The following is a 23,734-nucleotide window of genomic DNA, read 5'->3' as shown; positions in this document are numbered from 1 at the left end:
TCCTATTTTTCATGTCAGTAGATTGCAAAAAACTGAGAGACACTTGTTAAGTGGAAGGATCGCGGGATGAGGCGTCTATGTAGGAGCACTTGAGTATGCTAGCTAAGAACTTTCCAAAGTTCATTTTCACGGATAAAAACTCATCTTAAGGGGGGAGTAATGTTACATAGCCTGTAGTGGCTACAGGGAGGACTCTAAGACCACCCCATCGAATCGTGGGCAGCGAGCGAGCCAGGGTTCAAGGGAGAGGGTGACTGGGCATAGTTCCACAGTCAGTAGAATATGTGTGGGCAAGTAAGCCGCCACTATATATACCTGACAATGGGTGGAGAACCTTACCCTCATTCCCTCTATGGTTGGGTGGTGATCCATAGCTCTCCTGCTTTGTCGTCCGATAGGTTGCCACACAGTGTAACAACACGTGTCCACCCTTGTGTGGAAAAAACCCAATTCCCAATGGCATAGGGCTCCAACCGGCTACATAAGCAAGAGTGAAGTTAGCTAACATGAGGAGAAGATGTACCTATAGATTAACAATGAAACCAGCAACAAACATATCCATTGACACTACGAAAAGATTATCTTCTAAGCATTATTTTTCAACAATTCATTAAGTGGTAATATAGAAAACAACATCAGACAACAATGATCTCCGTAGCTAATTGTCCTTGTCAATATAAAAAGAGAATCATAAAGAACTCTAGGATTAAGATTACTCGCTCACAGTTTTACCTATTAGCCTTACTTCAGGACACGTATTTACGAGGAGAAAAGAAGCAATTTCCCACATTGGAATCTTAATCTTTTTAGACTACTTAACTAAAAAGTGAGATGCGATACTTCTATGATGCTAGTCGTTATTGTTGTATGTTTATCCAATAATAAAGTAATCTTTCTAAGCCTAATTGGGTGCTAAAAATCTTAACTTTATGACCAAAAGGACAAAATTGCTTATATTTAAAGGAATTAAAAATATGGCCAACCTAGTTTGTCATTTACAAGATGATTCACTTCGGAAGGAGTGAAGTCGTTTGCATGGACGTGTTCCTCCTCACTTCTGCCATGGATGTCACACGGTTCTTCATTTTGGTAACGTTTCGACACCATACTAGTACCTTTATTTGTGGTGAATAGAAAGAGAGTGAGGTGGGTGTGAAATGCTAGGGATTACTAGGAGAGAGAGAGAGAGAGAGGATTCTAGTGGATCAAACAGATTTGGAAATGAAGTTCATTTGGGCCGCCAAAACTCGCTCGAAATCCTAAAGCTTCACTGGTGAGAACAAACCCTATGCTCACCTTTAAGTCTCTTCATATGGGGGGGGGGGCTTTGGGGGCGGGGGTTGTCCTTAACCGCCAGAGGGCTCTCAAGGGGAGGCTAGGGGAGGGGGCTTCGGTATGGGTAGCCTTGGCTACTGAGGGAGGCTATGATGGCGGCTTTAAGTCTATTCGCAAATTCTATTTGAAAAGGGGGGGAGAGGGTAGAAAAGTCGTAGGACATGTCCTAGAGCCTAGGCTACGGTCTTCTTCTCGAGGGGAACCTCTATAGGTGCAAGGAGGGGGTGCTTGCACAAGGAGAGAATGCTAGTAGGGGGGCAAGTGCATCTGGGTGGGGGTACCACCTATACAAGGAGAGAATGCTAGTAGGAGGGGGTGCTTGCACAAGGAGAGAATGCTAGTAGGGGGGCAAGTGCATCTGGGTGGGGGTACCACCTATACAAGGTGCATGGGTGATAGGTGCATCGGGGAGGGAGCACCACCTATCCAGGAGGGGTGTATGTGGGGGAGAGGGGAGAAAAGTTGTAGGACATGTCCTAGAGCCTAGCCTATGGGCGTCTTCTTAAGGGGTACCTCTAAGAGGAGGGAAGGGGGGTTTATATAGGTGCGGGGAAGGGGTGCTTGCATAAGGAGAGAGTGCCAACAAGGGGGGCAAGTGCATCTAGGTGGGGATGCCACCTAGACAAGGCTCATGGGCAGTAGGTGCATCAGGAAGGGAGCATCACTTATCTAGGGGGGTGTCAAAGGGGTCTACATGGGGGGGAGGTGGCATAGGGGGGTACATGTAGGGAGACATGCCCGGGGGGCATAGCGGCCATTGTCCAGGGTGTTGGGAGACGAAGGCGCTTGTGGATGCATGCGTGCATATATTGGCTAGAAATAACTCTCAGGTGTTTGGGGGAGGTGTTCATAGGTGCCATATGTCACTCGGGTGGGGGTCATTAGGTGCGAGGCCCATCGTGCATGCTCCTAGGAGCATTCGTTGAGCCATCAGGGATTTTTTTAGTGAAATTGTTTGGAACTACCTCATGATCACCTGGGACTTTCCATCCATCATTTGGACATCCCAGAATGCTGCTACTTTTGGTCTGAAGCTGCTAGATTGCAAAACTTCAATTTGTTTACTCGTTTCAACTCTGAAAAAAGCCCTACCGATGGTGGTAAAGGTGCTTAAGATTTCAATTTTGAATTCAGTTTTCTCATTTCCGAAGTAAAAGGTGCTTAATTTGCAATCGCCTCAAATAGCAACTTCTTAGGGATAAAAATAACAATTAAATACAACCATGATGAACTGCCCTGAACTATATTTGCAATGGATATGTCACATTGGGGGATGGGCACAGAGTGGGTTTTGGAGCGAGTTTTTTTGACAACCACTCTCTCTCTATACCCATGTCCTCTGTTTCTTCTCCCCTTGTAAGGTTCCCCCCCCCGGTCCAAAATATAGGAGAAACACTTAAGATAGTCTACTAAGTCTTAGCTTGGAGAAAATTTCCTACTCGTCGACACCTTGACCATGTAAAGATTCAAGGATACGATTTGTGCGTGTCATCCTTGCGCAGGGGCCATGCTAATCTTCTCTGTATCATTCCAATTTTATCAGATCCCCGAAGATTGGAACGATACAGAGAAGATTAGCATGGCCCCTGCGCAAGGATGACACGCACAAATCGTATCCTTGAATCTTTACATGGTCAAGGTGTCGAACGAGTAGAAAATTTTCTCCAAGCTAAGACTTAGTAGACTATCTTAAGTGTTTCTCCTATTTTGGAAGGGGGGGAACCTTACAAGTGGTATCAGAGCCGATCTTAGTTCCTAGGATTTGTTTTTCAACGGTTAACTATCAAGGGATTAAAACAAGTGATTGTTTATCATACGAGGACGAATCAATCATCTCTACTAGCCATAGAAGTGGTTTGAATATCCTCACATGTTGAGACAATCATCCTATAAAATTGTGCTTGTATCTTGGGGGTGCACACGCAAGATATTTGTACAATAAATTTGAGAATTTGATTGGGGAAGAAACCTTTTGAGGAAAAACATAGGGTGATCGAATTAAGAGATCAGTGAACTGAATAACTAGAAGTATAGACCAAAAGTGAGAAATTTTCAGGATATATCTCATTAATTTGCATATTATAAATTATTAAGATTATAACTCCATTAAGGTTTGAATAGTTGACGTGTGAATGCCATCCATTGGATGCTTTACACTAGGACGATCATCCAAGATCTTGAACCCATCGGATGTGTAATTCCCAAAGGATCATGCTATTAGATGTGTTAATCCCAAGATACTAGATGTGTAATTTTCAGAAAACTAATCATCTCAAACGTGTTAATCCTGATAATCTTTGGTTGCGTCAATCCCAAGGCACCAGATGTGTAATTCTCAAAAAATGAAGATCTCAAATGTGTTAATCCTGACTGCCTTTAAATGTGGTGCTATGATAAGTATTTGATAGTTTTGATCTTTTAATGGATACAATGAAAAAAGCAAGTTCACTCTTGCTCGCGTCTAAAAATCGTAAGAAATGCCAAATTAGTTGGAAAGCACTGTTGTCAATCTAACCACTGGAACCAGAATCAGTTATGGGATGCCATGAAAGTACACCTTCGAGAAAGGTTTTGTCCTCCAGGCTTTCGAGAGGATAAAATGAATGAATTTTTGGAGCTAACCCAAGGAAGGAAGACCCTAAAAGAATACCACTAAACTTCTGTTAAACTTCTCCAATTTGCTCTAGAGATGGATGAGGTAACTCTTCTCCATTGATTCATTTGGAAGCTTAATCTTCATTGAATAACCTCGTCAAGAATGCAAAACCATCCTCTATTTTAGAAGCCATAATTATAGCCAGAGACTATGATAAAGTTTTTTTTTATATAGAAAGTGTCGAGAAGGACATGAGTCCTTCCATGTTAATCAAGAAGAGGTCTCCTAATTCAAGAGGAATGTCAAGCCCACCCTTGGCTACAAGGAATCATGAGCTAAAGCAAGATTAGGTCAAGAAATAGGGATAGCAGGATTAAAGATAATCGAATTCAACAAGTATTTCTATGAGTAAATAGAAGAGGATTGGTGCAAGATTCATGTGAAGTAATGTGCATGATGAATAGAGGTATTCTACAAGACGATACTAAGATTATGAAATTGCTATCATAGGTTAGATTGCGTAAAGGATTGATTCCCTTACATTTTTCTATGACAATTTGTTAAGTACCATATTACATGGAGATATAGAATAAAGAATTCGAAGGTTCATATCATATGAGAGGTATATGGATGCATGAACTTAGAATAATAAGGCCAATTAACTTTTGAATAATAAAGACCTTTTGGAGGCACAACAAAACAAGACAAACACATGAAATAAGGGACTCTTTAGGAACAATGTGTAGATAAAAGAAGATTTCTACCTAGTGGAGACACCACTTCGAAAGAGACAGGAGAATTTACTTAGATACTACCCCAGCTCGCGAGATGAGGACATCTCGAATCTTTTAAGTGGGGGAGATTGTAAGGTCCGTCCCAAGCCATGTATGTGTCTCTTTTAATATAGATTTCAATAAGGAAAGAGAGTGCACTTAGAGAAGAGTGAGACAATAAGGCTAGAAACATTAGAAAAGTGTTAGAATAAAAATATTAGCTCCAAAAATCCTAAAAGAAATAAGAAGACAATAATAGTTCTATTAAGAGATAAGTATCTCCAAAAATAGAAATTTGAATTTAGGTGATAGGAGGTCGTATTTAGAGTACTTTTATATATTTAGAGTCCATGCATACTAAAAATGTGGAAACGCAATGCGTTTCTAAAGATGGCACGTTTGCGGCTATACAGATGTTTTTGCCTATTCTACTCACGCAAGCTTGTAGACTAGATGCCTTCCGGTTCTTTTGACTGGTTATATGACCATATTCTGAGTTTTTATCAGAGAGTTATGGCCGAAACAATTTTCTGATTCTGTCAGGGTCTCTACACGCATGAAAAACTGTAAGAAGGCAACAAGTAGCCTCAAGGTAATCCTAGAGCTTGAGATGTATATATTCCTTCATTCTTATCTGATCTCTTAGAAGAGAAGGTTAGATTGCTATGGTCTTTCGAAGGAAGAGACCAAAACTCCATAGCTTTTCTTTTAAAAAAAGAATAGTATGCCGTATCCCTGCAAGAAAAGGCTATTTTGCCATAGATCTTCGAAAGAGAGAAAAGTCAGAGTACGAGTAAGAGGAGATAAAGCTTGGGGATGATCGGATGATTTCAATCGTAAGAGAAGGTATTAGAAGACTCTCTATTCTCATATATCAAGTTCTAAAACCCTTATTAAAACGAGCAAAGACAACGATAAACGATAAATTTCTATAAGGTATATATATATTTTATTTTTCAATTATATATCATTCTTAGGGGTTGAGGTATGGCCCCAGCTTCTCTATTAATTGTTAATAGTGATCTATTTGATTGATTTACTAGTTAAAGTTTGTATTCTTTTAAACAACAGTATATGCCTTAATAAAGAATGTTATCGCAATCTCAAGTTGAAATACTAAAATCTTTGTGAAAAGGATTGTTTTCTTAAGAAGGTAACATGGATTCTAGTCCTATGGTTTAGTTGAGTAAATGGATTGTTATCTTGGTTAAATTAAGATATAGGTACAACTTCTCCCTGCCTTGAGGCTACCCTGTTCTTGTGCTTGTATAGCCGGACACCTAAATTCAAATTTCTATTTTTGAAAATACTTATCTCTTAATAGAACTATTCTTATCTTCTTATTTCTTTTAGGATTTTTGGAGCTAATATTTTTATTCTAACACTTTCCTAATGTTTCTAGCCTTATTGTCTCACTCTTCTCTAAGTGCACTCTCTTTCCTTATTGAAATCTATATTAAAAGAGACACATACATGGCTATGGAGGGACCTTACACCCCTCCTCCCTACTCCCAGCCCAACCCACCTCCTCCCCCCACCTCCCCAGCTCAGCCCTGCTAAGAATTAACCTCCATAGCCATAGCATAAACTTGGTAAATAAACAAGAAGAACATAGAAGGCAAAATATGCATGACAAAAGAGTGGGTTCAATCTCCTCCCATGCATGAGTGAGCACGCTTCCTCGTGCATATATTTTTGTATTAGCAAAAAGCAAGTGCTCAAGAATAGCTTGATACATTCCACTTTAGGCTATTAATATCAAAAAGTAACTTGGTCTCCAAGCTTGGCTATTCACATTCAAATTGTAGCAATTTAATTAAATGAAACTATGGATGGGCAACCACATTAAATCTCGCTGATCTGCCCATCACGATGCGATCACTGCTCCACGCTCTCACGTGTAGCCAGTCACAACCGTGCGGCAAATGAGTGTAAATACCACATAAAATATCTAATAATTTCACAATTCACATTTCCATAACATACCGTGGCGTTAAAAAGAAACTGTCCTCAATGGTGTGAAATAAATAAAAGTAAGGATGGCCAACCTCATGCTATAGTGTTGCCTCAGTCACCGAATCAACATACTACCTCAATTGGCGACTCGGCACTAAACTAACGTGCTGCCTCAATTGGCAAATCGGTACTAAATGAATGTGTTGCCTCAGTTGGCGAATCGACACCAAATGAATATGCTGCCTTAGTCGACACTAAATGAATATGCTGCCTCAGTCGACGAATCGGCACCAAAACATGTGAAAGAACTATGACATTGCCTCAGTCGCGGCGGCGAATCGGTGTCCATAAAAGAATCAATGTGAATGTGAGTGGTATGCTAGAATCAAGTGTCGGTAGTATAGGGTAAGCAATGTTTTAGGAATCCACTGTGATTCCTCAATAGAATGATTCTTTTACTTCACCAAGTAACGATGATACACAGTGCCAGTACGGGTGGTTGTTTAGTCATGGTCAATAATACTTTCAGGTACTAGAACGTCAGAGTCATCCTCGAGGGCATCAATAACAGGGTTAACAAGAGTGGGGCCTTTAAAAGGTGTAATGAGTTATGTATCTTCAATAAACTAATGTGTAATGAGTTATGTATCTTCTAGTGAGTGGGAATGCCTAAACGGAATGCATTTTCATTGATTTATTGGATAATTATAAACGGTCCATAAAATCTAGGAGCCAACTTAATCTTAGGATGCTTGGTAATATTCTTTAAGCATCTTTTCTCTATGTGAAGCCAAACTAGATCATTTTTTTGAATTTCATTGGTTGTCGTTTCTTGTTGGCTTGAGTGGTTTATTTCAATTGTGCTCGCTTAATAGATTCAGTGACTTCAGCTAGAATAGTAACATGGTCATGAGCTAAAGTGTCAGCCAACTGGAACATCACTAGTTATGGTAGAGACAGGAACAGGAAGTTTACAATTTCAAAGGGAGCTCGACCAATAGCCGAATGGGGGGTATTGTTGTAAGCAAATTGAAGTAGAGGCAAATGTTGATCCCAATTAGAGGGTCGGTCAATAGTGTAGGATCTAAGAAGATCCATAATAGTGCTATTCTGGCCATTGCTTTCTGGATGGAAAGCGGATGTAAAGTCCATTTTAGAACCTAAGTTCTTGAATAGAGCAACCCAAAAATGATTCCAAAAGCGGCCATCCCAGTTAGAGAGAATGACTTTGAGAAAGCCATGGTGAGGAAAGATAGTCTTACTGAATAGCTTATCAGCTTGAGGGGCAGACAGGGTCTTCTTGCAATGCTTCCTTACTAAATCCATCAACTATGGTCCATATCATGTCATTATGAGAGGACGTAGTCGACAAACCAATAATAAAGTCCATTGAAATCTCTTCCCATCATGGACCTTTGGGAATATGTAGGAGCATAAATTTCTTTATCTTTAAAAATTTTTATTTCAGTTACTGAATTTGAACTAATCTTAATGTTGAATCTATGGTTTACTAATTAGGTTCTTAGGTTGTAAAAATATAATAGAGATACTTATGAGAAAAAGTTTTATAAAAGGAAGTGAATATATACAGACCTCCATCGTTGTGGTGTTATTGAAATTATCTGTTCAAAAACAATTTTAACACTCCAAGAGATGTGAATCATTAAGGACGGATAAAGCCCGGAGACAGCCAATTTAAAAAGAAAGGACATGGCTTACTTACCAAAGGCCAAGCTAATGGGAAAAGCCCATTAGTGAGCTCCCAAAAGTGAATTTTCAAAAGTAATATCTACTTGTAGAATAAATAAATAAATAAGCTCTTTAGGAGATAACTTGTAACCTTTTAGACTTTAAAGCCCTAAATAAACCTTTGCCCAAACTTTAATCTAAAGCTGTATAGTAAAGTTTAAGTAACCTTAGTGTGTGTTTTTTTTTTACCTTCAAACCTCCATGGCTTGCTATAGTCTAACTAATCAGCGCATGAAAGAAATAAAAGTTTTGTTTTTAAAAATATATATATATATATATAAACTTTTAAATAAAGCTTAGCATTAAAGCTTTAAAGTAAAGCACACGGTCTGCGAACCCACCCCGATAGCAAAAGGGGCATCGCTTAAACCATATATTAAGTTTAAGCAAAGCTTAATATACAACCAACAGTGAGCATCGCTTCATCGTAGAAAGAAGAAAAAAAACTCGGCCTTCCGCCCGAAGGAGAAGTGAAATAAAATAAAATTTAAAAAAATAAAGCTTTATTAGCTGGCCATGGCTTTTGCAGCCGGCCATCTGCACATAAGTTCTCTTCTTTTAAAAAAAATATTAGTTTTAAAGCTTATACATTAAGCTTTTTAAAAGAAAATAAAGGTTCTTTATTAGCTGCTCGCACTACATGCAATAGATAACAGTAACAACAACAAAAAATCACAGCGAGAGAGCGAGAGAGAGAGAGAGAGAGAGAGAGAGAAAAAAAATCCAATCATGTAGTTGCCGCTGTGGATGGAGAGTGAATTAATTTAGAGAAAAATAAAAAAATAAAAAGGGAACTTTTTTTTTCCTTTTGTTCTTCAAGAAAAAGAAATGACCACGATAGGTTTTTGGAGAAGGGGAAATAAAAATTTAGAGCCCTCCATTATAGAAATTGAACAGAGGATAAGCTTAGCAATTATGAAGCTATCACCTCAATGGGCTGATTTCATTCATAAAGATGGATTATGAAGAGGATTAGTGACATTTAAAGGTGGTTTTATGGTTTTCATAAACCCACTAATGGTTTTTCACCTTGCTTTACCTTTTGGACAATAGAATGATGGAGATTTATTGTCCAATGGTTAAAAACAAGCCTTCTTTCAACCATACATAACCATAAACTTATTCTTCTTCAAATTAAATTGAAAATTTACTAAAATCATCTTTGCCTTTGTCTCTTTCACCTCTTTGTCTACAAGTCAAATAAACAAGAAGAACATAAAAAGCAAAATATGCATGACAAAATAGTGGGTTCAATCTCCCCCATGCATGAGTGAGCACGCTTCCTCATGCATGTATTTTTGTATTAACAAAAAGCAAGTGCTCAAGAATAGCTTGATACATTCCACTTTGGACTATTAATATCAAAAAGTTACTTGGTCTCCAAGCTTGGCTATTTACATTCAAATTGTAGCAATTTAATTAAATGAAACTATGGGCAAGCGACCATCAGCGCACACCAAAACCCAACGGCCGTTCACCAGCTTAAATCCATTGTACCCACATTACTCCGTGCAGCACTGATCTGCTCACCAAAAACACAAGACACATTAAATCTTGCTTATTCGCCGATCACAATGTGACCACTATTCCACGCTCTTGCGCGTAGCCAATCACAATCGTGTAGCAAATGAGCATACCATAAATACCACATAAAATATCAAATAATTTCACAATTTACATTTCCATAACAAGCCTAGCCCAACCCCTCCCCCCCTCATGCTCTCTCTCCCCCAACCCCTCCCCCCCTCATGCTCTCTCTCCCCCTCCAACCCAGTGCAACCAACACACTCTCCTGCTACATAGTCTATCTCTCTCTCTCTCTCTCTCATTACCACCGTACGCTCTCTCCCCTTGTCTAGCCCTCTCTCTCTCTCTCTCTCTCTCTCTCTCTCCATACCCTCCCTCTCTCCCTCTCCCTCCCTCTCTCACTCTCGCTCTCTACACACTCTCTCCCCCTCTACTCTCTCTCTCTCCCTGTCCCTCTCCCTCTACACACACATACTCTCCCTCTCCCTCTACACACACACTCTCTCTCTACCTCTCTCTCTATTTCTCTTCGTCCTTCAACACACACCCTCATGTTGTCTCCACCTCTATCTATCCCTCTTCCTCTCTCTATGCCCTCCCTCTCTCCCTCTTTGTATTTATGTACGTATAGAGAGCAGGAGAGGGAGAGAGAGGGAAAAAGATCGATCCCGCCAATCTCTCTCCCACTTTCTTATAACTAGGCCCCCTCTCCTTTGCTTTCTTATCTCCCCCTCTTTCACTCTCTCCCTCTTCCTTATGTATTTGATACCTTCATATATTGAATGTCAAATGGTTCAAGGATGTGGTGTGTCACAGTTCTCAAGCAAGTGTGAGAAAGCATCCAAGTGGGATCACGAACGACAAGCGACTCAACAAAGTTTTGACAATGGAGGACGGACACCCTTCATACCACCTCAATATTGTGAATAGGTACATCATTATTAAAAGTGATTCATTCCACACTTACATTATACGTTCAAGCTTAATACTCGGTCCCCTTCATTGTTATTCATTAATAGGTTCTGTTTCAACCGGACATACATGCCAAGAAGTGGTGGTATGTCATACAAGTTACTCCTCGTTCAAAGACTATTTTCCAAGACAAAGGGGAGGTTGCAAGATGAGGGTACTCACTTTCGTTCACTCTCTCTAAAATTGGGACATCCATGCATCTCAGGCGGAGTACCTCGATCGTGATATCGCCGTGAATTAAAACACGACACGTGCCTCCCAAGCCTAAATCGACATATCTCGATCGAGATACCAAATAATGCCACGTTAGCAGGTTCGGGTTTCCAGTCATCATCCATGTCACCATTACATGTCACCGCCACCACATTATCTCGATCGAGATATCTATGCCAGTCAGATCCACATCACGGCCACGCTGTATCCCCCTGAGCATATTTGACTAGCCCATCTCCACCATCCACGTATCTCGAACGAGATATCTAAATCGAATCTCGACCATTCATTGTTCGAGGTAAAGGAATACAATCTCCACCGTCCACGTATCTCGAACGAGATATTGAGATCAAATCTCCACCGTCCAAATAGCTCGTTCGAGATACAGAGATACAATCTCCACCGTCCAAATATCTCATTCGAGATACGTAGATGCAATCTCCACCGTCCAAATATCTCGTTCGAGATACCTAGACGCAATCTCCACCGTCCATTTAGGCACATTGGAAGATGCGATCTCAGTCGTTTAAATATCTCGATCGAGGTATATAATGAATCTCGACCGTCGACATACCTTGGTCGTGGTAATGACTTAAAATCAAAGCCGTCCATGTACCTCGAACGAGATACTAATATCAAATCTCAGCCGCCGCCGTCGATCCTTCACCAAACCTAAAATTAAGTGTGTATCTTGGCCGTATGTTTCACTAACCCTAAAATCCAGAGCATACATCTTACAAACCCTAAATTGCATGATGCTGCCGAACCTCGATCGAGGTTATAAAACCGGAAAACTTTTTTTTTTGCCTCATTTTGTCAGAAGTCTTTTTCACTCTCCTTGCTCTCTTGATTTGGATTAGCATTAGTGGGCCCATTAGCATTGTTTTATAGCTTCATTAGTGCTACTTAGCACTAAGCATTAGACCCTTCACATTGGACCCTTTCACATTGGACCTTTGTGTTAGGCTTAGGTTTTAGCATGGAGTCACGAGGAGGGCCGCTCGTCTATTGTGGACCTCATCGCGGAGATAGACCGTGAGTTAGCGGCTATCCGTAGGAGTGCTAGAGACACACCGTCTACATTACATATTGTGGCAGACTTGGAGGCGATGCTTTCGTCCCTTCGTAGCCTTCACGATATTGTTTGTGTGGATGAGTGGATAGCCCACCATCGCACTGCTCCTGTGTCACATGGCCTGACATATCGTCAGGTCTGTGATCTTGGTCCGATTAGAGATGGAGCCTATTTAGATCTTTTCCTCGATAGTCGTGAGATGAGGCCTGGGGCGGACAAGCCCCTTACTATTTCGCGGTGTTTGCATCCTCGTATGGCGGCACATATCTATAGTCGATATGTTGCCGCATATGGGAGGATGCCGAACAACCGCCAGATTCCCATATACTTCGCAAAGCAATTATATGCGGAGTTTGTCTTAGGGAAGGAGGTGGATTACACTAGCCATCGGCCGGGTGGTGGTGCTGGCCGGGGCCGTCTCCAGGACCAGGGTAGGCGGCCTCCACCAGCCCTTTGTGTAGCTCCTTCAGATCCTTCGTTTGTGCCTATGTCGACAGTAGAGGCTCTTGGCACCCAGGTTGGCATCGACGTACGGAGTACCACACGGAGACCATCCAGCATGTGGTACGCCTGTTCTCACGATCGATACCGACGACAGATGTCGAGGTATTTACATATTTATTACTTCATAAGTTTTTTTAGTCATTTATTTACATGTTTATATGTACTTTTCTATATTTTTACATGAGCGCCATGGTTGATTGTGTCACGTAGGGTCCCACACCTACCACTGAGAGGCTCACTCACGAGTTAGTAGAGGCGAGAGCGGAGATTGACCGCCTTAGAGCTGCATTACAGACGGCAGAGGCAGCTACTACAGAGGCACAGCATCTGAGAGAGTCCGACATCCAGCAGGTAGGTTTCTCTTGCACGTAAAAGAGTTATAATTAAGGTCCTAAGTTATAAATTTCTTTAAGTAATACCTAATGAGAGAGACTAATCAATTATTTTTATGCTTTACTTTTTTGCGTAGGCTCGGACCGAGGTAGAGAGCTCTAGAGCTGAGGCACAGCATCACCAGATTATGGAGCGGATTGCCCAGCATAAGGCAGAGTAGTTGATGCTGCATGTTCGAGAGTTTCGCAGATCCTCGGACGTGACAGTGCCGGCCTGTTATATAGAGGTTTTTCGACGACCTCTCCCTCAGGATGCACCACCCTTCCAACGTGATGCGTGCTGCGCTTTATGTATCGAGGACATTGACACTACTGGTGGATATGCCCTAGGATGTGGACATTTTTTCCATTTGGCTTGCATCACCCAGGAGCTAGTACGGTTCTCAGCATGTCCCTCTTGCCGTGCACGCGTCGACCTAGCGACATACAGAGTTTTGGGCATTGATGATCTTCACCCAGGCCTCATTCGAGTAGATGCTAGGACTGGTAGGCCTATTGATTTTACATCAGCTATTGACTTGGGACTCGACGTCTTCGATGATAGAGATCAGGAGCCCGAGGTGCCTCCAGAGATTGAGTGGAGCTCACATGAGTTTGATGCATACCAGAGAGACCTACATGAGAGCCAGATCATAGCATATGAGCGTGTGGGTGGTGCTGGTCCTAGTGGCACCTCGGGTGATGGTGCTAGCAGCAGTGCTGCTTCTCATGAGCAGCGTGTCCTTATAGCAGAGGAGCTTATACGAGCAGAGAAGCAAACACGTACCATTGCAGATTATAGATTTTGGGTTTACAGACAGAGACGTCTTGCATTAGCACGACGTAGAAAGAGAGAGAGGGCTATAGCAGCTTTTGGGACTCGTGAGCTCCCGAGTACACCGGCACCAGCTCACGATCCTGCCTTTGAGACAGACCTCCCCGCAGACATTCGACGACTCCCGTAGGCTGGCACAACCTCCTCGACGTGCACAGCAGCCTCGACGTGCACGTAGACCGACAGTTAGAGATGATGATTTTGATTGGGTTGCCGTTGATAGTGACTAAACTCAGACTAGCTGGGTTAGCTCACTTACATTGTACTTAGATTTATGGGCAGTGACTAACCTCAGACTAGCTGGGATAGCTCATTTTCATTCTGATATACTTATTTGATGTTTATATCATTATGAGTTTTTTCATTATTAAGTATCATTACATTTTAGTTGATGTTCTTGATTTTATTAAATTTTTTAACACTTTGGCTATCATATTGTTTATTGAAAATCTCAATGCCATCGTACCCAAACATACCCCGATGGGAACCAAACTTTACAAGCATGTGGGGGGCACCCACCCCCACATGCTTACAAAGTTTGGTCACAATCGAAGCATGTTTGGATTGGTAATTAGCGCCCAGTGTGGATTTTTCAAGTCTCTTGGTGCTTAAGAGGCCATGGAAAATCCGGGCCTTCCCCATACCATCGTACCCAAACATGCTCCGATGGGAACCAAACTTTGCAAGCATGTGGGGGGGACCCACCCCCACATGTTTGCAAAGTTTGGCTGATTTGTCTCTCTAGAGCATTGAAGATCATCTTTGTTTGATTTCAGGCGAGGCTATCTTGTGCATGTGTGATGTGTGAGAGTATGTTTGGGATTGTTAACCCATGGCGGACATGGCGACGTACTATATTTTACGTCATTAATTTAAATATTCTGAGTCATGGGCCGGGCTTGTCGGCACCATATGTTAAGGATGAAGGGATTGGGTGATCGCTGATGAGAGGCGCACCTTAGATATCAGTAGGATAAGGGTTAGGGTCGGCCGGCCATGTATGGGCGCCCAAGTGTGAACGGCCAAGTCACCTATATGAGTCAAATGTAACCCTAAAATCCTCATTCTCATGTGTTGTGAATACAAGAGTGCTCTTGCCTTATCTCCTTGGTTTCCTTCTCCTGCGTGTGTGTAAGAGAGAGAGAGAGAGAGTGAGAGAGCGATCGAGCGCACTGTGTAGCGGCACGGCGAGGCGGCGGAGAGGCGGTAGAGCGGCGAGCGACGGCGGCTCCTCCTTCACGGCTGCGACGCGGGAATCCTTCAAGGCAGCGGTTAAGCGGTGAGTGACACACCTTTTGCATTCTGTTTTGAGCTTGCCTTCCTGGTTGTATGCTTGCAGCCATTCGTGGCTCACATACGGTGTCCGGCAAGTCCCCAGCTACGACCTGTGCGGCAAAAGCGCACATTTTTGGCGCCGCTGTCGGGGAGTTGCCCTGCACCAAGCTCCAGTTTGCAGCTCGGCTGCTGCGTGAAGTTTAATCTACACTGTAGGAAAGCGACTGTGTGTTTGTTGTTAAGGTGTTTCTGTGTTGCATTTCTGTTTCTTTTGTTATATTTTCGCTCCGCATGTGGGCGTGCGTTCTGTTATCTGGTTTCTGCGTGTGAGAGGGATTACTGAATCCCCAGATCTGTGCTGTGTGTGCGAACTGCGCCGCGGCCAAGGCTGAACCCTAAGGAAACCCTAGAGAACTTATCTCACAAAAAAAAAACAGAAAATAAAAAATAAAAAAAATTATAAAAAATAAAAAAGAAAAAATTAAATTTTGTTTTCAAAGAAAGAACCAAACATGTGGAGAGGAAAGATTTTCTAATTGGAGAAAAAAATTTTGAAAAGAAAGAACCCCAATTGACCCACGACCCCGACCCCGGCCTCGGCCTCGGTCTTTTGATATGTATATATAGGAGAGTGAGCCTCCATAGCTTTCTCTCAAGTGAGAGCTTATGGGAAGTCGTGCCCTATATGTAGCCCACTCCCCAAGGAGTAAAGTGAGCATGTGGGATAAAGCCCTCACCCTTTCCTCCACAAGCAAATAGGCTTTTGCCCCTTCCTCCCAAGGGAAACGGACTGTTTTGAGGACTACAGGAGCTCTAGATAGGCGAACACGGTGCTGTAAAGCACGCTAGGACCCTTTGAGCGATACGCTCGTTTTGAGCTATCACACGCCCTAGCCCAAGTTCGACTGTAAGTAAGGGGGTCAAAAACGGGTTAAAAACAACACAAAAACAAGTAAAAACGGGGTGCGAAACACCTAAGAAACCACTTGTGTGTAGTTACAACGCACGTAGGGTACCCACGTCACATGCATCTACGTTCTGGTCGGGTGCTAGAGCCTGAACCACTAGAAAGTGTTTCAGTTTACGCAGGCTCACACCATCCCTCTACGTTGGCATCTTGGCCTTCGGCTGGAACCCAAGGGAGTGCAACCCAAGATCCACGAATAGTGGATAGTGACTCGTCCTCTGACTCAGAAGCCATGGAAGGGCACCCTACCAAGAAACCTGAGGAGACAAGCCAAAACATGCCAGTGTGGGCCCCACAACCCGGATCTAGCATGTTTAGTCGTCTAATAGAGACCTTTAGTAGAGCTACACGCTCTGAACATGCGACAAGCGAAGTAAATGAGGAAGGAGGGGTAGTAGATTCGCCATTCACATCTTATGTAGACCCTACCCTCCCAAAGAGTGTCCATGTGGATATTCTACCCATTTCGTTTAATGAGGGCCCTACTGAGCTACCACATTCCGATGCTCTTCCTAGAGTAGAGGTCCCTAGAAGCCAATCCATAAGAAGTGACATTGCGTCCACTTCAAGAGAACCATTTGGCACACCAAGTCTAGATGGGATATTTCTCAATGAAAATTGGGAATATGATCTACACACAGAGACTCTAACGGACCTATACACGGGTTACACATACCATGTAGGTTGGTTAGAAGTCCTACGATCCACATCTAGCGCCACTAATCTAGAGGAGCAACAGCAAATGATATGTGATGTTATTCATAGAATTATCCAAATTGAGAGGTAAAATAGGGGAGTGGACCTAGTTTCCACTGGCCCTATGAGGTTTTTGGATACGGGCAAGGCCAAACAACCAACCCTATCACAATTGGAGACTCCCTCGGTTAGTCCCATAGACCCTTCATATGTTGTTTCGCCTGGAGTCTCAATGCAGGTTGAGCCCACAAGTAGTAACTTTAGCTTTCCAACCTTGGCTCAACTTTCCATTAGGGAATCCACAATGCCTACCCCAATGATGAGCATGACAGGAAGTGCACCTGTTACCACTGTAGTTAGTACGACACCACTACCTAGTGGAATAGTACCTACAACAGTGCATGGTAGTGCCTATCGGCCTTATGTACCTATTGCTACTCATGCCCATGTAGCTCCTACGCCTCCTAGTATGCCAATGGCGTATGCTCCAAGACTGCCTTATCACAACCCTTATCCAAGAGGAGCTAGGCCTAGCCACATGTCATATCCTACATCATTTGCCAACTTACTCAGACCAACGCCAACTCCTATCAGCCAGGCTATCCCAGAAGTGCCTCCACCAACTATGCCTGCTCACTTAGGTGATCTCGCAGCATTTGCTCAGACGATCGGACGATCCATTGCAGAAAACATGCGGGGCATGCCTGAGAGAGAACCTAGAAGCAAGGCAGTACAAGTGGCTAAGCTCACTCAAAACTTCAGTGGTAACGAGGATGTTAGGAAGCACATTGAAGTCTTTGAACACGTGTGTGATTCCTTGGAAGAGCACAATGAGCTGCATAAGTGTAAAGCCCTAGGCTTAACCTTGAGTGGGAAGGGCTCTCCAAGAATACTTTAGGGGTAATCAAGCTCCTCAGAATAGCCATATGTACCCAAGAAGAGAGCAACAATGGTGTTCGGTGTGCTTAGGACCACATAGCACGAGTGAATGTCCCACATTCAGAGTCAAATTCAATGGGAATTGCAATGCATGTGGTAAGTATGGCCATCAATCTAAAGATTGCCTAACACTTAAGCGAATGTTGGCAAACCAGGCACCACTAGCTTGGTCAAACACACCTCAAGTACCCGCGCTAATGCCTGCACAACCTATCGAGCAACCGTCACAACACATAGTTCCAAGGAATCCGAATGTAGTCCAGTCTGTGCCGTTACCACCGCCAGTGCTAGGACCACAACCTCCACATCCAAGGATTACCCCTGTAAACCAGATGGGTTGTGAGTCACATAGTGCGTGTGGGGATTATGAAGAGGAGATAGACTCCACTGCTCCATACGGGATTGATACGTTTGAAATGATTCCCCAGTACTACATGGAGGATCATTTCGGGCAAGTTAAGCCTGTATATCAAGCGGCTGCTCTCGCCACAAGGGGGCAAAACCTTAATACCTTGGCGAGGAGACCACCTCTTCAATGCTACGAGTGTGGTGGACCGCATCGTGTAGCGGAGTGCCCTAATAGGTTACAAAAGATCGCTACTCAGATGCAACCAAATCAAGGGAGCACATCGGGAATGCCGGTACTTACATGTAATCGTTGTGGCATAGATCACTTGATCGCTCAATGTCCACATAATCCTAATGCACCCAAGATTACGCCATTGAATTTGGTTGAGGTCACCAACCAAGCACGAAGAACCACACCCGTTGTACCCGCGAATGTAGTTACACGGTCAATGCTTCAAAATCAAAACTACATTCTTGAAGAGAGGGATACTGCATCAATCACTCAGGCAAAGAAAAAGAAAACACGACGAAAGAGATCGCTTAATGCCACGAGCTCCAAGCCCAGTTCAAAGACTAACATAGGGACAAGAGACGACCCCGTGTATATGAATGATCCTGAAGATGATTCTGATTCAATAGAAACCACGGGGACCAAAGCCACTACCTTAAGGGAGGAACCCACTCGGGAGCTCAACGAAGGAGAATCAAGCGAGTACATAAATAAGGGGAAACAGAAGGAAACTTCCTCGGCCCCACAACCAAGTCAGTTAATGCCCTCTCGACCTCCCAAACTGACTGAGACTCCCCAAGACAAGCCACGTGGGCCAAAAACCCTCAAGAAAAAGATTGGTACTTACCCAAACCCAGTTGAGGAGATTGAACAAGTGCAACACTTAAGGGGTTTGGTGGAAGAAACACAAAGAGAACTGGAACCAAACCCGAGAAAAGTCAAAATTCCAGATACAGTGTTTCCTACGCAAGTTCAACCTCAGAGGAACCATAAACTGTTAGCGATACCTAGTATCATTCGGGAAGGAAGTGAGGATAGGACATCAGGAAGTGGGCAAACACCCTTCTTGCTGGAAAGAATGTTTAGTGAGGGAATGCCTGACCCCATCGAAGAGGAAGTGATTCCATCTTCACCAGTCCCTAGTCAAGGGGCGATGTCTCGAAAAGTACCATTGAATGTGTCCAAGCTAATGGATTTCATGTCCTCTGAGATCAGAACCACGATCATATCCAAATTATACGGAGACCCTGAGCTATTCTTAGCTCTTCGGGCATTTCTCAATGGAGAACTAAAGGCGGGGTTACCACAATTTGCAAATATGGATAGACCCGACACGCTTCAAGATGAAGGGGAGCATTGGGATCTACAACCCAACTTAGATGAAGATTCGGTCGTTGAAATACCTGTTAACAAGTTGGGACAGTACTTTGAAGGGGACGAATCTAATGCCACCCTCCCCATTACTACCAAGGGATTAACTCTAAAGGGAATCCTTGATGGTGGTGCTGGAGTGAGCATTGTGACTAAAAACTGTTGGGAATCTATGGGAAGGCCTCACCTCAAGTCACAAACATAGTGGTTAAGATAGCAAACGGAACCATAGCTAAACCTATTGGAATGTTAAGGGACCTTAAGATCAAGGTCCTGGGATACAAGGTAAAACATACCTTCATTGTAATGGATTTCTCCAAGCATCCTATGTCATATCAAATGATCTTAGGACGTCCTTTCATGAGGGAAGCACAAATGGTGCATGACTGGTCGAAAAACCATGTCTATCTACAATTCCAGGACTCTGTCATTCGAGTTGATCTTGAGAATGGTCGTGCACATCCTTTAGGAAGCAAGGTTATCATTGATAATCGATCGGATACCACTATTCACTCCGCCCCATTAAGGTATTGCTATACATGCAAAAAAGAGACTGATGATGGGAAGGATTCTCCTTATATGGATGTCCTACCGGGTATGACTGAGTCGGATAACGTGGATTGGGTACACCTAGCGGCAACCATAGACACATGGGGAAATAGAGGCACAAGTTGGGTAACACCTGAGGGGCAAGATATGCCACCGTTAGTGCCAATAAACATGATAGGTGTTATGCACTTGACTCCTGATGGCGAGAACGTGGCAAACTCCACCGACACTGAAAGTAGCGAAGACTCTGACCAATGCAACTCTGAGTATGAATCTCAAGAAGAAACTGACCCTAAGCCTGATGGGGAAAATGAATCAAATATTCACCCAAATGTGGAAGCAAGGTGCTCAAGGCCTAGGACAATGACCTCCTGCAGTTCATCCGAAAGTGAAGATCGACCAAGTGAGTCCGAATCAGATAGAAACAAAAATCAAAAACTTGGTAAGAAGAAAACGAGACATAAGCGCCAACGCTATCGAGCTAATGTACGAACTGCAATAAATAAGGAGAGATCCACTGCAGAATGGCTTAGTTATATAGGAGCCATTGATGCTCATCGAAAGATAGCGGATAATTGGGGACAATACCTCCAAAGTATCATGTGGTGTATTCCGCAACCTCATGACGTCGCCCAATTAGAAATCAAAGAGAAGCCGAAACTAAGTCGTACTGCAAGAAGGCGGCAAAACCAAGAGTTGGCTCAACAACAAAAGGAAGCGGAATTGAAAGAAAAAAGCCTGGCACAACAAGAACCAGTAGACTTACATCCCGCACCCGAGCATTTCAAATCATTCACCACCACAGGGGCACGTAAAGTAGTCTACACAAAAGCCCAACGAACGCCTACCAATGGGAGTAGCGGTGTCTACGATGGCCCTGCGGTAGTTAAGGAGATAGACTTAGCAGATCCGGGTGAGGAGTCTAAACCAGTTTTTATTGCTCAAGACCTCAACAAGGCGGAAGAAGCTGCACTTACGAAGCTTCTTAAAGAATTCAAGGACATATTTGCTTGGACATATCATGATATGAAGGGTGTTCCACCCTCGGTGGTGCAACACACGATTCCAATGATTAGCACTGCTAAACCAGTCCAGCAACGTCCCTACCCAATGAATCCTAAGTACGCAAAGATTGTACAAGAGGAAATTGAAAAGCTGGTAAAATGTGGATTCATATATCCTATTGAGCACTCAGAATGGGTTTCTCCGATAGTCATCGTGCCAAAGAAGAATGGGAAACTCAGAGTGTGCGTTGATCTCAAAAAGGTTAATGCAGCCACCAGAAGGGATCATTACCCCTTGCCATATTCTGAACATGTGCTTGAAAGAGTGGCAGGCAAGGAGGCATATAGCTTTTTAGATGGGTACTCGGGTTACAATCAGATCACAATTGCAGTCGAGGACCAAGCTAAAACAGCATTTATCACGGAGTTTGGAGTGTTTGCCTTTCGCGTCATGGCTTTTGGCTTGACCAATGCACCTGCAACATTCCAACGATTGATAAACACGGCCTTTAAGGAATATCTAAGGGACTTCTGTGAAGCTTTCTTAGATGATCTTTGTGTTCATTCCTCTTGGGACGAGCACTTGATGTGTTTACGAAAAATATTTGAAAGGTGTAGATTATATCGCATCTCCTTGAATCCTTTCAAATGCCAATTCTGGGTTAAACACGGAGTTATCTTAGGGCATATAGTGTCCAAAAATGGGATTTCCACTGACGAGAGTAAAATCAAGGTCATTCTGGAATTACCCCCACCCACCAACTACAAGGGAGTCCAACGCTTTATGGGCCACGTTGGTTATTATCGAAGGTTTATTCTCTTCTTCGCCGAGATAGCTCGACCATTGTATAAGCTTCTCATCGAGTTTATTTGGACCGAAGAATGTGATCGTGCCTATGAGCTATTAAAGAAGGCCTTGGCGAGTGCTCCAATCTTGAGAATGCCTAACTGGGATTTACTCTTCCATGTGCATATTGATGCATCAAACTTTGCTATTGGGTGTGTGTTAACTCAACCTGGAGAACACAAGCTAGACTACCCCATTAGCTTTGCCAGTCGCCAGTTGAACGATGCTGAGATGAACTACACCACTACGGAGCGAGAAGGGTTGGCAATGATATATGCAGTAAGGAAATTTCGTTATTACCTCCTTGCCGCCAAGTTTGTTTTCTATGTGGATCATCAAGCATTGTTGTATTTGGTAAACAAACCATGCTCCACAGGAAGAATCACACGATGGCTATTGATTCTTCTTGAGTTTGATTTCACTGTTGTTGTGAGACCTGGCAAAAAACATGTTATGGCTGATCATTTGTCTCGCATACCTAATGGTGAGGCTCCTACGGGGGTTGATGATGACTTACCTGACACTTCCCTGTTCATGGTGGAGACAATGCCTGAATGGAGTGAGAAGATTGTTAACTTTTTGGTTAATGGCTTTCCACCCAAGGAGCTTCGTAAAGATCTAGCTCGAAAGCTAATCAAAGAATGCGAACCCTATTGCCTGATAGCCGGGACTCTTTATAAAAGAGGAAAGGATGACGTTCTTAGGCATTGTGCTCGAGAGGATGAGTATCTATACATTTTGCAAGAGGCACATATGGGCGTAGCCGGTGGTCACTTCTCAGGCGACTTAACTGCGCGAAAGATCTTACAATCAGGGTATTGGTGGCCCACTATGTTCCAAGACGCATCACTCTTTGTGAAGGGTTGCGATGAATGCCAACGATATAAGAAACCCCAGAGGAAAGATCAGATGCCCCTACATCCGATCAAAGTAAACCAACCATTTGAAAAGTGGGGTTTAGACTTTGTAGGTCCAATTAGTCCAGCGGCCCGAAACACACAATCTCGCTATATTATTGTGGCCACTGACTATATGACCAAATGGGCTGAAGCGAAAGCGACACGTAAGGCAGATGCGAGGACAACAGCCAAGTTCCTCTTTGAAAATATAATCACACGATTCGGTTGTCCTTTGGAACTTGTGAGCGACAATGGTACGCATTTTATAAATGAAGTGATTAAGGAGCTCACAACAAATTTCATGATATCCCATCATAAATCTACTCCTTACTATCCGCAAGCGAATGGCCAAGCCGAGAGTACCAACAAGACTTTAATCTCTATTTTGACAAAGACAGTTGAAGCTCATCGCACGGATTGGGATCTAAAGCTTACGACAACTTTATGGGCCTATCGTACTGCGTACAAAGTGGCTATTAATTGCACACCATTCAAAATGGTATATGGCCAAGAAGCAGTCATGCCGTGGGAATTTGTCATTCCTAGTCTTCGTGTTGCTACTCAAGAGGGATGGGATGGTAATCCTTTAGCAGAGCGTCTGTATATCCTTGAGCGGCTAAACGAAGAAAGACAATTGGCTGTATACAATGCCCTTGTGGAGAAGGATAGAAGAAAAAAATGGTTTGATCACCATCTAAAGGACAAGGACATCAAGGTTGGGGATAAAGTCCTGATGTATGGAGTGCGAAACGAAAAGAAAAAGCTCAAATATGCTGGTAAGGGACCATATAGAGTATGTGAAATTACCCCGCAAGGTACCATTAGAGTGGAGACTCTCGACGGAGTTGAAACCATTGGATTCCTTAATGGGAGTAAATTCAAAAGGTACTATGACCCCCTGAGCCAAGAGGAGTTACATGCAA

General features: G+C 43.1%; 2 non-coding genes across 2 annotated transcripts; one reads left to right on the top strand and one right to left on the bottom strand.

The window, feature by feature from the left end:
* Nucleotides 1-2,795: 2,795 nt before the first annotated feature.
* Nucleotides 2,796-2,895, bottom strand: LOC147638312 (U6 spliceosomal RNA). The gene has a single exon (XR_015265976.1). It is a non-coding gene; the product is annotated as a U6 spliceosomal RNA (small nuclear RNA).
* LOC147638311 (U6 spliceosomal RNA) lies at nucleotides 2,856-2,963 on the top strand. The gene has a single exon (XR_015265971.1). It is a non-coding gene; the product is annotated as a U6 spliceosomal RNA (small nuclear RNA).
* The last annotated feature ends 20,771 nt before the right edge of the window (nucleotides 2,964-23,734 follow it).

Source organism: Cibotium barometz, chromosome 5, assembly GCF_041138505.1.
Source record: "Cibotium barometz isolate CiBa-2024 chromosome 5, ASM4113850v1, whole genome shotgun sequence".
In the NCBI taxonomy this organism is placed as follows: Eukaryota; Viridiplantae; Streptophyta; class Polypodiopsida; order Cyatheales; family Cibotiaceae; genus Cibotium; species Cibotium barometz.
The sequence above is the reverse complement of the archived record's forward strand: the minus strand, read 5'-3'. Positions and strand labels throughout refer to the sequence as shown.